The sequence below is a fragment of the Strix aluco genome, chromosome 3, assembly GCF_031877795.1.
Source record: "Strix aluco isolate bStrAlu1 chromosome 3, bStrAlu1.hap1, whole genome shotgun sequence".
Taxonomy (NCBI): Eukaryota; Metazoa; Chordata; class Aves; order Strigiformes; family Strigidae; genus Strix; species Strix aluco.
The window spans coordinates 48222771-48238687 of record NC_133933.1 but is presented as its reverse complement, the minus strand read 5'-3'; positions in this window follow the sequence as shown (position 1 = coordinate 48238687).

The following is a 15917-nucleotide window of genomic DNA, read 5'->3' as shown; positions in this document are numbered from 1 at the left end:
ATGACCCCTCCCCACAACTACTGTGTCCATCCCAGCATAGCTCTGTGGTGTCTGTGACTGTGTTTTCTGTCTCATCAAACACATCATTTTCTCTGAGGCCCCCATACTGTAGGCTGGAGGCATTATACAATAGCTGCCAGCTTTGCATTGAAAATATGCCAAGAAGTTCAGCAGAAAAATTTTGCTACGCTTTCAGCAAACTTTTCAAAATGCTATTTCTGCATACAAGCATGTGCAGGTGTGCACTTGCAACCATTTCATACACTGTTATTTGTATACTAAATAAAAGTTTGTTGGACAGCAAATAAAAGGATGCATAAAACTGAAGTGTTGGAGGTAGGAAAATGCACCCACTCTAGGCCTGAAGATATCACCTTCCAGGCGAAACGTAACACTGCAGTGTCCACATTTTCTATGTAAAAACCATGAAACACAGAAAGTGTTTGGGCAAGAAATGTTAGGGTTGCAAAAGACAAAAGGGACTTTTTTATAACAAAAATGTGTACTGAAGCTGCTGTGCCAGGTTCTGACTCAACACAGACACATGCATACTTCTCAAAGAGGAAGATTTTTCCAGTAATCGAGTGGACTGAATGAGCTCATCATGACCCACTGAGCAAGTTTTCTTAGTATTCATTTTGAGCAAGAGAACAGCTTTGATCGGTGTTTGCACTCATTTGACTTTTCCCCTCTTCCCAAACTTTTGCTCCTTTCATGAAACACCCTTTCCATTCGGCTCCTCTTGGTAAAAGGAACAATTTTTTTCCTCAGTGTGGCCGCAGGACTTAAGTAAATAACACTGAAGCATTAAAAATCAGATGTGTCAATGAAATGATACTGCAGGTGTTGTTGAGTTTCAGGATCACCAGGGCAGGCAAGGGAAGAAGACTGTCCAGGAAAGCCGAGGACAGTCGTTTCACAAAACACCACAAAGACAGACAGTGCATCGTTGTGCAGCAGGCTGAGGGGAATGTGTGAAAGTGGAAGACCATGACTCACTGCAAACAAATTATGTGATCACTGACTTTGGCACATTCTTCTCGTCCTTCCATATCCTGATCTCCTGATTTCCTTATGGTCACCCGTGCAACTTGGTAGGATTCTGCCTGCTGTTCTTGAGAGGTGTTTTGCACTGCTTATTTAAAGTTAAGCTATGAAACTGAGCATGCTGCTGTAAAGGTTGAGGAAAAGGTCTTGAACCAAGTCATATTTGGCAGAAGTAGCTATGATTCCCTTGGGGCCACAGCTACACACTGGGTTTTGCTGCAACCACTGTGCCTCCTCATGCACCTGCCTTCGGGGAACGAGTCACAGATTTTTACAGATCAGTGTTTCACATTAGCCTTTTTTGCACAGTTGCCTGCTGAGGTCCCTTTGACAACAGTGTCTTTTAGGATTCATTTGCAGCCTTCATCATTGCGTTTTGGAGAAAAAAATGGCAGGAATTAATAGCTATCTGTAATTACGACTCGGTGTGGCAGTGCTCCTGGGTTAATGGAGCTCATATCTCCAGTTGCCACTCCTGAGTTTTAGCCATCAACCTATGCTCCCTTCTTCCTGCAAGTGGAAAGTCCCTATCACTTTACACAGCAGGCAAAGACAATTACCCTCTGGACTTTGAGAGAAAAGGAGTGTTGGTGAATTGTAACTCTGCTAAGTAGCACTTTCGTTTAAAAGGAAACACTCCAGTTTTCACACCCAACAGGCGCAGCCAAGGCAGTAGCCTGCTTTCTTCCACGGTCTCACCAAAGCATAGGAAAAGCACCCCAGAGCCCTACCTGCACCCCAGAGCCCTGCCTACACAGCTTCAGGGTCTCCAACTGAGCATTTTAACAACTCAGCTGTGGCCGCAACGGTCTGCAGCACAATGTGCCCAGACACAGCAGATGAGGTTGAAAGGAAATCCACAGGCTTCTCCAGTTCTCTTTTTCAGCTATGTTTGGAGATGTAGTCAAGTCCTGGCCACACCAATCTGTGAAGCTATCTCCACCATGTGAGAGAAGAGCTTGAGCCCAGGTTTTATGTTCCAAGCAAGGAGGCACCGACAGTGAGAAACATAGCCTGGTTTGCTCAGCTTGGGCTGAGGTTGCCAACATACACTGGTTTCGTGGCACAGGATCCAGTGGCAGCTGCCAACTCGTGTCACCCTGGCCACTAAGCAGTCATGGACTGGTCACGGATCTGAGCCACCCACGCTGCGGGCAAGGCTGCACCACTTGCCTGAAGGTGGGAACAAGACCACCAGGCAGAGCAACACCCTGTCCCCCCTGGACAAATGCAAGCAAAAACGTTAACCATCCTGTGAGCCAGGCCCTTTGAAAACATCTTTTGTGACTGCCTCTGACCAACCCTGGTGAGAGGCATGTGGAGGGAGAGGGCTGCGCATCTCAGCCAGCAGGCAAAGCATCCTTTACAGGGACATCCCTGAACTATTATTACCACCACTCTCCTTCTTTACAAAGCCCTCAAAGAGCTTTCCAAGACGGTATTTTTGTGACTAAACAAAGGTCAGAATCCCTGCTATGGTAAATCAGGGCTGGTTTGGGGGCAGGTTCAGCTGACAGAGTCATCTGACCAGCGCAGCTGTGCACAAACCCTGAACCAGTTCCCTTCTTGCGTCTCTGTCAGGCTGGGCACGAAGCTTAGACATCTGCTAGTTCCTGAATTACAGTATGCATGCAATAACGGACGTGCCCTGCTCGGGCAAGCTTGTGTTTATTATTTTCCAAGCTTTGCATCGACTACACACAAAACCGGACCGCAGCGTCCGGTCACCGAATCTGCTGCGTGCAGCTGCCTCGGCTGCTAAAATGAATGGTGACTTCGTAAGGCTGTGGCTTCCCTAGCAAAAAAATAAAAATAAAGAAAAAATTTGCATTTCCTCTTTTCCATCTTGCCAAATCCTTCCCTTTGAGAAATTATGCAAAGTCTTGCTAAGTAGCACCATACCTATAAGGAGGGCAGCAAGCACAGCCGTATCGCCCATAGCTTACAGCTCTGCTCGCACCCATCAGAAACACTTGGGGATGGTTCACAGCCACCCGGCAGGGGCCAGCACATCCAAGGGCTCCATGGGTTGTGGGGGGGGGTTTTTGGCTCTCCCTGAGCCAGCACAAGGAGAACCGGCCCCATGCTGCTTCCCACGGCACCTCCTGGGCATCATGCTGAGCACCGGCATAGCTGGTGGTCCTGTGTACCTTTCCACTCATGCTGCCATCCCAGCCCGGGTCCCAGCATGCCCCCCACTGCTGCTCTCACCCACTGAGGGGCTATTTGCCCTTCCCCCTGAGAGAGCTGCTGCCCTGCTGAGCAGCTCTGAATTGTCCCCTGCAATGTCCACCTGCCCCGGCAGGAAAGCGTGGCTGCCAGACCCCGAGCAAGTCCCACAGCATGCCGAGGTACCCCTCCAGACCCACAGACACCACCGCCAGGGTGGGCAGCAGCTGGGGTCCCCCCACAGCCAGCGCCGGGGGCCAGGATGAGCTCCCACCCACAGCTGTTGTCCCAGGAATGAGCCTGAAATCCCCCTCCGCCATTTCCTTGCCAGCACCACCAATCTGCACCGCTTTGACCTTTTCAGAGAAATCTGCCTGGACGTTTCAGTTCTGCCCGCCTCTCAGCCTCAGCAGAGAGGGAGCTGGGCTGACCGGCTTGTCAGGGCTGAGCTCACTGTAAAGGTCAGAGAGGCACAGCCTGCCCCGGCCGCTCAGGGAGCTGCTGGACCTGCAAACTCAGCTGTCGTCTTCCCTGTGACAACGGCTGCCATTGCTGTTTGAAAAGGGTACAAATGCGATCCTGTTAATACAACAGTTTGGAGATCGTAGGGCTGTGGTCTCGGATGGGCTCACAGGGACAGGCAGGGTGCTCTGTGCTGGCTCCTTTCCAAAGAAAATTGAGAAGGGTCCGCACAAGAAGCTGCTTTTAGGGCTGACCACTTCTTGGAGCTACCTACTCCTGCACTCAAAGGGCAAAAGCCCTGTGCTCCTCATAAGCTATTTGGGTCTGCTTGAAAGAAACAGTAAAAAGCCCCAGGGACTCAGAAATTGTAAAGACACAGCAAAAAAACCAAAACTTCAAGCATGAGAGCACCTCTCCCAACCTTACACAAATTGCTTCCATATTTTACAAGTTTTGAAGAGCAGGTGTATACGCTTTGTGAATCAGCAAGCCTGACCCTGAAGCCATCCAAAACTCACGATCAAAAACTTCTGAGTATTTGAGGCTCAGGTGACATCATTCTCCAAAGGGTTCCTTCATCTAAGTCACCAAAAATGTAGGAATTTTTGAAGCAGAACAACAGAAGCCCTGAAAACTTGCTCTGTGTGCCAGGAAATGCAATGCGTAATGGGGACACATGCACACACAATCCCCTCAGTATAAGTGAGAAGCAAAACAGCCCCCATCTTCTGTACTTATGGGGTTAAACTGACCCGCAGACAAAAAATCCACTGCCTGTGACGAGTGTTCAGAAAAAAAATCTTGGCCTCCATGTCTCTTGCCTGCCCTCCCACACCTCTGCATTCTGCCTGGGGACCGCAGGCACAACACGGGGACATGGCTGAGGGGGTGCTGCCACCCAAGTGCTTCTGCAGTGCCCCTCACTGTTGTGCCTCTGGGTCTTTCCAGGACTGCAAGACCCCTCTCACCCCCATCACACATAGGTACAGAAATCTTGCGATCCCCCCCATTTGCAGCAGAGAACTGAAGACAAACACCCCAGGGGCTGGCTTTGGGACAACTGCAGTGGTTCCCCTCCCACCTATCTGCCTCTCCTGGGCACTGTGGGTTTCTGCCACCACTGCTACAGTTCACACTTAGGTGTGTCAAAGTTACCTGGTACTTTTCACTGTACCATAACGCCCCAGAAAGCTGGACCGTGGCCACTACCAGGAGAGCTCAGGTTTGCTCACTTATCCCAGCAGCAGTCACAAGTTCTGTGGCAACAAGAGCAAGTCAGTGCAGCCCAATAGGAGCAGATCTGTAGGGAAAAGCACTCAGGACTGAGGATATGACATCCACGTGACATGCGTTTTAAGGGGGGGTGACATCAGACTAGCTGCAGTCTGGCCCTATGGACTGAGCTGGGAAGTGGATGGGGTGCTCCTGGAGAGCATCTTCCAGTTTAGTCCTCCCCCACAAGGAATCCAGCCTATGCACCCGAGGCCACCCCACAAGGTGAATAGAAGCAGAGTGCATGGGAGCAACCAGGAGGTTTGCTCCAAAGGGCATCGCCAGCCTGAACTGAGCCGGTAACACAGGTACTTCCAGATCATCCATCTGCCCTGGGCACAGAAGCGTAAAAGCCCCAGCACCGCTGCTCACCAGATAACCGACTGTACAAGAAGCCCAGGTGGATCCAGGCACCCTGACATGAGGCACAAGCACAGTGGGCACTGGCTGAGAAGGGGAAGGAGAGGGAAGGTGTTTAGGGCAACGTGCTTGCCAGTGCTGCAGAGGAGGATGAACACAGAAGAATAATCCCTGCCTGTGCACACTGGGATCCCGCAGGACAGGACAGGGTTTTCCCTGCCATCCCATCCCCATCTCCATTCCCAGCCCACACTGTGCTCCCACAGGCTGCAGCGATGGAGGAGGGAGGTGCTCCCCAAACCCAAGCGCTCACCCCACAGCTGTGTGAAGGCCTGGCCGTGGGGCTGGAGGCAGTGCGACAGGGGTGTCCAGCTCAGCCCCAGCCTCCAGCAGGAGAAGGTGGTTGAGCGAGCTGGCCTGCAGCCCTGGCAGCTCCAGAAAAGAGCTGCTGTAAGATATGAAACCTCGTCATTGTGAAAGCGGGAGGTAACGGTTCATGCTCAGGCAAGGGGCTCCAGGTGACTTCACTGACAGCATGAGATGCAGTTTGCTGCATGTCACCTGGGATGGCTGAGGTGCGGGCAGGCAGACTGCCTGCCCCGCTGCACCTCCACAGAGCATTCCCCCCAGCACAGCAGCCACACCAACCCTCCAGGAGCACTGTCCGTCTCCGCCAGCCAGGGCAGCTAACAGTGTGGCTAAGGCCACCTCCAGGACCCAGTACTTAACCCACCACTGCAAGACAACTCCCGCAGGGCTGGGGTGGTTTGGGGTTGAGAACCCTCCTTGTAATAGTACATTAGGGGTAACTTTAAGGAGGTACTGGTACCTGGTCTAAAGCATTGCTGTAGCTGCAGGAGCTGAACCCTGTAGTTAGGCAACTACCTTAAAATCACTCTCAGATGAGGCTCAGATAAAAACAGAAGCACTAGTTTACAAAATCTAAACTAGACAGTGTTACAGAAGTTTATCAGACTTGTCCATGAAGAATAGCAAAGATCCTGATGCCTCTGCCTGCCTGGCACCCACAGCCTGCAATGCCCATACACAAATAGCTGATTCTTCTCTGGCTGCGGTCCTGTCCATGTGTTACCTGGTTTCCTAAGTCTGCATTCAGGCAGAGAGGATTTGGGATGACATGCCCACACTCTCTCCCCTACCCTAACATCAACCTTTAGGACTTCTTTGTACTCCAACCTCCCTTCCTCTTTCTTCCTGGAACTTCTTAGTCTCCAGTGTAACCAGTAAGAAGCCAGACTTCCCTACCCCTGCTGACCCCCTCTGTTGTGGGGTAAGAGGTTTCTCCTTTCTCCCAGGAAAGGCATCAACTCTTGGGCCGTGGATTAACAAGATCCTGCATTGGCATTGCTGCTGAAGTTCCCACATCACCAAACCACAGGCCGAGCATGAAGCACCTCCCCACCAGCACGCCTACAGGGACATGAAGAACCGTAAAGACCAGAGCCCAGCATGACAGTAACCAGCCACTTGCTTACCACTGAGGAGATAGGCTGGGGTGAGCTGGCTGCCCTCAACCCCATCTCAGAGGCTGTGGGGTTCAGTTGCCCTCTCCCCTGCTTGCATATAACACACACACTGGCATGTGAAAGTCCGCACGGTTAGACATGAAACGTTTTTCATTTCCATTGCACCACTCTCTGCCTGCTTGAACCTGGCAGCTGTTTAGTCACCCCCATCAATGCTTGAATAGGACAGTTGCAAAGAAAAATATGTTGGACTAAAACAGTGGAGGAAATATCGGTCAGTCAAGGGGCATAAATATTTAAGAAAATGCATGTAAGCAAAGAAATGAGGATGAAAGGGGTTAATGCTTGTTTTTAGAGACCTAAAGGACTTAACTTGTCATATTTTTGGCTTTATAGGGAAGAACAAAGACAGGAAGATAAAGGCAAACACTTGTCACAAGAAAGGTGGTGTAAAATCGGGAAGGTGCCAGGTAGCACTAGTTTTGAGTTCCATGAAAAAGCAGGGCCATCTCAAACAGCCAGATGCCCATGAAATGTTATTTTTGGACACCACTTCAGTACTGACTTGGAGGGAAGTGTGACATTTACTGAGTCACCTCCACCACTTCCTGCAACACCTGGAGCTTACTTCAAGGGCTCTCATTTAGATACTGAGAACTTGCTCACTGTTCAGGCTGAAAATAACACCTTTTACTTTCATTTTTTTTTCTGCAAAGCTCTGCTGAAAGCACAATCTGTGATGCAACAGCCTCCGGTGCAGCTCCAGTCCTCATGTGCAGTTCACACAGCACAATGAAAGAGCAACTTAAAAGTTGTCAGTCATCTGCTGCTACTCCCAGGAAGTAATCAGCAACACATAGCTGCTTTCTCCTTGGATCCAGTAACCAGCGATAAGACTTTCTTTTTCCAAGCCGCCCTAACCAAGCTGCATCCTGAACACTGATGGAGCTTTTCACAGTTTGCTCTGATTGCACCAGTAAGCTGTGGCCTCCTCAGCCTCAAACATGTGCCGCAGCAGCTGCAGCATGAACTGAAGCAATTTTGAAGGACAGCTCTGAATCTCTGACTTTGTGAAAATTCATTCAGAGTTCCCATGTCCCTGCCTGCTCCTGCCAGAGCCCTTCGGGGGTCAGGATGCACAGCCCCAAAGTGCAAGCAACTTCAGAGAAGAGGAGTTGAAAAGAAAAGCTAAACCTAGTTAAAAAAACCAAACACCAAACACACACAAATATTTCTTTAGTTTCATATTTAATTTATTTTTACACATTTCTTCTGTTTTTAAATATTCCCCTTGCTGGGGATGTAAAACTCTTGATGAATTCATAGTGTATAAAACCATTTAGGCTTTAAATCCCCCCTGTTTTGATATATAGCTTATTAACAAGGAAAGGACAGATTTTCCAACTTGGTATTACAGAATTTACACAACATTTCACATCCAATCAAAAAACATTTGTGGTGTTTCCTTCAAAAGCCAAAGCTGGATAAAGAACATTCTGGCCTTACGAAGACAAAACCTTTCATTAAAAGCCGTTACGGTTGCAAAGGATCAGCCACTTAAACCCAAGCATCTTTGTTGGCAGCGCATCCATTAAAACAACTGCTCATACAGGATATGACATGTGAATGTTTAGTCTGTGCAAAAAAAAGAAAAAAAGCAAAAAAAGGGTCAAATACTAACTTTTGGTGAGCAGCCGAGAGCTTTTCATACTGTGAAGAAATGTCAAAGGTGAAAGAGGAACTGGGCTGTTTGCTGTTAGAAATGTTTCCTCCTGCATCACGCTGGCCTGTGAGAGCCGTACATGCAGAAGGACCATGGAAGTCCTAGGAAAGGATGAAAAACATTCCTTTCTCATGAAATACGCCATCTTCTCAGGGACCATTCCACTTCAGAGTCAGGGGGGAGTAAAAGTGCAAAGCTGTCTGAAAAGAGCTGCGAAACCATGTTGCTTAGCCTGTGCATTTTGATGACAAGACCCCCGAGACCCGCTGAACAGTGGCTCGGCAGCACAGCAGTGCGACAGGAGAACAGTGCTCGCCAAGCAAAGAGCAAACCTGCTGGTGCAGAGACTGTGTCAATGCTCTGGTTGCTCTGGTGCTTTGGGCAGACTCTAAATTTAAGGGGAGAGTTCATTTGTTTTCAATCTCTCCTTGGTTTCTCTAGTCTGGGATATTGACCAAAAGGCACTGAAAAATGTAATGTGGACAACAAACTGTCTATTAAAAAAAATATTGCTGCATTAAGCCTCCAGGGCCTCAGAGGTTTCACACAGGTATACGACTGGACATTCAGCTCTGAAAAATGAGGCTGGGCAGAGTAAAACAAAATTATCTTCTTTCCAGCTGGATGTATTTTACAGCCTGTCAGTCTGCCATGTTAAATGAAAGAGGGGAAAGACCACGTGTGACGTGTACCCAAGCTGAGATTTTCTGATCAACCCTTTTTTTCTCTTTCTACTGGTAAACCTGGGGATTTTGTTCAGCCAGCCTTTGAAAACACAGTGCAGGCTGAGGCTGGTTATGAACCAAAACAAGGAGAGGGCTGTTGTGGCCAACTGTGCTTCCTTTCTTGTGGGACTTGTCAGAAGAGGCATGCTGCATTTTTACTGGAAGGGGAGATTAATCATCTGGGAGATGCAAACACAAGAGAAAAGAAATAGGGTCTATTGAGACGCTTCCAGCTGCATGTCCATCCTGCCCCTTGCCCAGCATCTGCCTGGCCTTGCAGGCAGGCTTGGCCACCCAGAGGTCTCCAGGGCTCTGAAACATGTGAAGCTACAGGGGAATGGCTGGGTGCCAGAGACAGGCACCTCCCACGCCACCGCCAAGGCAGCAAGATCCTGCGCACTGCCACGTTCTTCATGAAATTACAAAAAATGGTAATTTATAGTAAATCCTTCCCAATTAAAGACCATAAAGCTCTGCAGTTAATCAAGCTGATTAAATGAATCAAATTTGTTAAGAACAGTTTTATCAAAACATTTACATTTCTGCTGAGCAGAGATTCATGTGACTTTGAACTGCAAAGTACACAGGTTGCCATGAGAGGACTAAAAAGAGGATTAGGAACATTAACCATGTGAAAAATCAAGCCTCCCCCGCCTCTTCCAGCATTCATTTAAACAAAGGAGCTCCCCAGCCCATTAATTTCATCACCCTGTTGGGTATCTTCTGCTTCATGGAAAGAGAGGCATCGCTTACCCACAGTGGGAGGCTTTCCTGACACATGGGTCCAAAAGCAGGGACTTCACCTCCCACCTTACAAAACATCTCTAAGCCAAAGGTCCTGGGAGAGCAGCACCCCTCACCCAACCCATGGTGTATCTCCATGGCATGTGTCCAGGTAAAACGACGGCCTCATCTCTCAGGTCTGAGAGCGCCTATAGAAGAAACATGTCTGTAAGAGTACACAACACAAACATTTCCATAGCTGTCTGGAAGATTAAAGTAAATCAGCAGGGGATTTTTTCCTTTTATGTAAGTCTGCTCAGCTTCAGTCCCTGCAGAGATAGGTCCAATAAACGCCTTAGATGCCTAACTTCTTAATTTAGACACTCAAACCTCCTCTTCAGCTGTTGCCCAACCGTGGAGAGGCATATTGCTGAGAGGCACTTAAAGTTCCTCCAGCATCCTACATCCTTCAGAAGAGAGCTGAGCCGGTTGGTGGTGAGGTCCTAATTACCTGTGCCACATCAGAACCCACCAGCAACGTGTCTTCCCAGAGCCTCACTTGATGGGGCTGAGCTGGGAGCAGACAGACCTGTAATGGCTGGCTACAGGCCGAGTTGGCACTGAGGATTTTCTCTGAGCTTATGGAGAGAGAGAGAGAGGTACCGTCTCTCAGCACTCCACACCTAATTTAGGATAAATAACCTGTGAGGGTGGCTGTCCCTCTGCTCACTGTAGAGCAAGTCATGATGGAGGGACTTACACTGAACACCTCACTCTGGACAGCTCAAATACGATCGTGTCCTCAAATATTTCCAGCAGCATAAACAGCAAGCGGATAACAAACCATGGCCAGGAACAGGGTGTCTAACCAGATGGCGGCAGGCATGCCTGCTTGCCAAAATGGCAGTTGTCACAGCTAGTTAGCCCATGGGCATGCAGAAGGCAGGTTCGTGTGGGCTTCAGATCCTTCTCAAATATTTAGCCCACCTGATTGATGGGTTTTCTTTGCTGCTGCCACATGCGCTACTATCCATGGCACCTAGTTTGAAGATAGTACTGTGGGTCAGACCAGCACTGCAGCCACAATCATGTCCTATTCATTGAGGATTTAAACAGTGAGAGTGCACAAGCCCAGCTAAAAAGGCGGTGGGAATATGCCTTCCCTGTTCTCTTGAAGAGCACGTTCCAGGAGATCTGCAGATTCAGCATTTTGCAGCAAGTTCTGCTAAGGCAAAGACAAACTTGGCATCGGCGCTTCATCTTCTGTGCCATATGCTTTATTTGTCTGGGAGTTGTTTTTCCTGCAGGGGAGGGTGGATTGGCAGGTATGGAAAGAAATTCATTAAAATTACTTTGGTTGGTTCTTTGTGCTGGCCACCATCTCCATTTTGATTTTTATTTCTCATGCTCAGAACAATCCTGAAACAAAGACATCCTCTCCTGGAGCACAACAAATACTCGCGACAGGAGTGTCTGAAAGGCCATGCTCCTTGGATGAGCCTGCAAAGGTTACAAGTTGTGGCTGAGGTATTTCTAAAGAGAGTAGTAGAAACCAAGAGGCTGATAATAAAAGTAACACGTGTTATGAAACTAAATATACTGACATGCCATGCAACAACCTGGGTATTGGTAAAGGTACTTTATCTCCTTATGTGCAAACCACTTGCCTGGTTTTGCAACAACAGGTTTCTCGGAGGATGCTTGTACTGCGCTACCTATTCCATTTTGCACTGCTTGTCAAATAAATGGCAGCCTTTTTAATGGAAAGACAGACATTTGATTATTTTAGGTTCAGGGATTCTGGCCAATTCCTTCCCAAAAGTGGCTGGGGTTGAATAGCCAAAGAAAATTTATGCACTTAAACTTAATGGGGCTTAAACACTGCAAGTAACAACATAGAAATGGACAGAAGCCTGAGGGGTAGCAGAAATCTCCAAGACAAGGACTTTTCTGCTCTGAGAAACTGCCAGCAGCTCCTGATAGCGGCCATTATGAATGCATTTGCATGTTCTGCTCTTTAAATGTATATATTATTTTCAGTTTAAAAGAAGTCTGCATTCATTCTCAGAGTCCTGTGATCTTTCTGCACCAAATGGTTGCCAGGTCTCTCCATAGGCAGTAGCTAGTTTTTATTTACCCATACAAAACAAAGCTTTGAAGGGTTCAGACCTCAAAAGGAGAAAAATTAACCCGGCAGCCACAGGCAAACAGGGTGGGACATTGTGCTCCCACAGCTTTGGAGAAGCTTCCAGTTCACTGCCGGTTTAACGCAATGGTACTGGGGAGCTACCCGGACAAATCTCTTTGCCTCTCTCCTTTCTCTGATTGTAAGATTAGGTCCAAAACCTATCCTATTTTCACCTCTAATGTCTGCAGGAAAGAAATTAGTCAAAAAGGTTTCTTAAGAAAAATTAAATCTGCATAGACATCCCAGGTAGCGCATGTTTCACAGTCCGGGCTTAGGTGTCATTTACAGACTAGGTTGAAATTGGCTCCTTTCGTGTCCTAATGCACTTTGAATATAAAAATGAAGCGTTGCCTGCACATACAAAATGCATATATCATTCAGAAGCTTCTACCTGTCCAAACAATAAGCTCTTAAAACCTCTGCCCAAGTTTTGGCAGAATGCATTAGTGCCCAGAATAACCAAGGGCTCTGGCCCATCCTTCTCCAGAAAAGCCTTGCTCACCATTTTAATGCCCCTTCCTTTCTATGTAACAAAACTGCCCCTGTCAGCCTGCCCAGTCCCCAGGGGGTGCACACTGCGGCTGTGGAGGGGAAAGGAATTGTTCCCCAGGCTGGAGAATTATGAACCTTTAAAGCATTTCTTTTTTTTGAAAGGATAATTTTGGATTTAGTAATGAGGAAGAGAAGAGTCCACAAGCTTCGGTTTCTTGATATGACTTCAAGCTCACAAAAAAGTGTTTCTGAGATGGGGGAGTGGGAAGGAAAACAGCATCTAACAGCTCCTGCCTGGGACATGGGCAATGCAAGGAAACATATTTGGAAAAATAATCTGAAGCAGCCACTGAAAAGGGTCTAACATAGGAATGAGCGAGTAGCAAACTACATGCTGGTTTATAAAATAAGAGGGCCTGATTTTGACCTACAGAGAGGTGAAGAACATCGTATAATAGAGAAGAATGAAGATGGCTTCTCTGCAGCATGCTGCTGGGACTGAGCTGTCCTCTAAACAAAGAAAGCAACTGCAGGCACTCATGTGTCAAAGAGATGTTGGCATATTGGAAAGAATTCAGTAACGAACAACAATCAAATAACTAAAGGGAAGATTAAATAACTAAATAGTACAGTTTGGGTAAATAAATCCCTATGAGGGAGATAAAATCATTTGAAGGTGTCAACATCAAGGAGAGACTGCTGTTTACACAGCTCTAGATGAAGCGTAACAAGAAAGGAAAATACCTCTTCCTGCAGAAAAGGAAAATGCAGACTGGCAGTAAGAGCTGCCAGCCCCCTGCCACTAACTTTTGCAGCCCTCTCAACCCCCTACCAAAACCTTCATCGGAGTAGAGGTTGTCAGGCCAGCAGGGAGGAGTCCCCAGGACTGATCACAGCCACGGTGACAAGACCTGCCCACAAAGCAAACTGCCACAAACACCATGTGTGCCACGCACCAGCAGGGTTGGGGCCAGTGTCCCTGTTCCCCTGGAGCCTGCAAATGCCGCATTACAAACACAGGTCAGTATTAGCCTGTAGTGGTCGGCTAACCGAACGCGTAGCAGCAGCATTTCACGCGTACATGTATGTCTTTTCTGGTGGGGCCATCCACAGAGCCTACGTTTCTCATTTCCCCCTGTGAGCGCTGTCTGGACTTAAAAGTTGCTTAACACTTCGCATTAATGACTGCTTTCCGCTATGCACAGCTTTGCCAAAGCTCAGTTGCTCGAGCTCAAATACTCCATGCTGGATGTCTGCCTCGGGCAGACTCTTTTGATAATTTTTAGCTAAAATTATTCAACTGTCTCCTAGAATAAGATTAGCAAGATATATGTTAGCTTGCTCTGTTCAAATCGAGAGATTAAGCTCCTCTGTCTTCAGGGGCTGGCACCGATACTCAGACAGGGAAGAGGGATGTGCCTTCGCAAGGGTCCTAAGTTTTCCCACCTGCAGTCAAGTTCCAAGTTCTACAAAACTTCACTCTGCACATGCCTGATGGGGACTCACTTGAATTTGGCAGATAATTTATCTGAGGACTCCATCTGGTTTGGTCTTACTGCAGGCCAGGGACACTGGCTGTTGACACCATTGCTGAGGGCTGGAGTCTGCTGTGGCATGAAGGCGGAGCGGGGATCCTGCAGAGCTACAACAAGGCAGGATGAGGACCCTTCCCTGCACAGCCTCCACTCACCTGCCAAGAACTGTCCACCCTGGGCTTTAAAAGAGGTAGAGTTGTTGGGGGGAAAAAAAAAAATTACATCTGCATTTGATCCTGCAGCTAAAAGCAACACTATTATGATGTCTGTGAAGACCGGAGCCACACTCAGATGGCAAGGGCAGTGTTAAATCAAGCATTCCTAACTGCCGAGTGCTTGACCCTACAAACTTCCCATACTTTCAATCTATGTTGGGTTTGTGTCATTTCCTTGATTTGCAGACGGCAAACTGAAACAAAAATGCAGGAATCCCATCATGCGGCATCATACCAGCCACGGCATGACTCACCGGCAGGACTGGCTCTTATTCTCAGATGTTAATTCCATCGTGCTTGAAAAGCAGAATAACTGGGAATACTGATAGCCCTTCAGCCTCTGCTGAGGGAGCAGGCAGGAATGAGTCACAGCCTGTGCCAATGGCTTCCCCAAATATTTGCTGACAACAGACAACTACTGTGCAGCAGAAATCCCTGGGCCTGCTGTATCCCAGGTTCTGCAGGAGGTAGGATCTGGTGGGGAGAGATACTCCCAAACCTTACTCCTCCTGTTCCTCCTGCTCCTTCCAGCCTGTCTTCTGCCTTGGTCCTGCTCCCACGTCCTGCTCCACATCTGACATCAGTCGTCTTTTCTCGGCAGGGGGCCCTCAGCCTTTTTGCTGCAGTAGGGGTCCCTCCCTCCCTCGGCCAGGTCCTAGCCCTAGTCAACATCAGCCTTCCCACGTGTTCGCCGAAGTATCAGCAAAGGAGCATATCTGACAGCATCTCCGGGCTCTGGTCCCCAGTACTGCAGCGACCCTGTCAGCATGGAAAAACAATTTCAAAGAGCTGCTGCTCTGCACCTGCAGCAGGAGGCTGCAATGTGCCTGCCACACTCTCATCTGTGATTTAGCTGACAGACTTGAACAAGTCTCCACTGAGCAAGTGCCTTCAGAGAATTCAGCTTCTAACTCTTAAGAAGTTTCTGTTGAGTGTCTGAGATCTGAGGCTTTTTTTTTTCTAAGGTTTCTTAGTTCAACTTTTTTTTTTCTCCCATGAAGAACAACCAAAGGCGCATTCCTGATACCTGCCAAGGACAGAAAGTGCTAGAGTTTCTCAACAGATCACTTTAAGAACATGTTTGAATATGAAAAAAAAAAAAAATTGTTTCGTCTCTTTCTTGAAAGCGAGCAAAAACCATTTTTTGCTGAAGTTTCCCAGATGCATTCAGCCTGAGACAGATACCTAGCACAGAAGAAAACAGCTAAGTGATAAACGGTTAAAGTTTTCAGGGGTTTACAGGCAGCTAAACATTTGGTCTTATAAGAAATGTTGGATAGACTTAAAAACAGAAGCACCAAAGTCATCAATTACATGTAATTTAAACTGAGCTTCTGCTGAGCCAAGAGTGGAGATGAACATAAAATGCACGAATTTGATGGCAAATTCCATCAAATTTGTGACTGCTTTTGTACTTTCTAAGAAGATCATATGGAAGGCACTGGTTACCTTTGGAGGTGCCTGTGCTTAGCACAAGCTGCTTAGGCAGAGACTGTTTGGGATCTAGACAAGCTCAGCA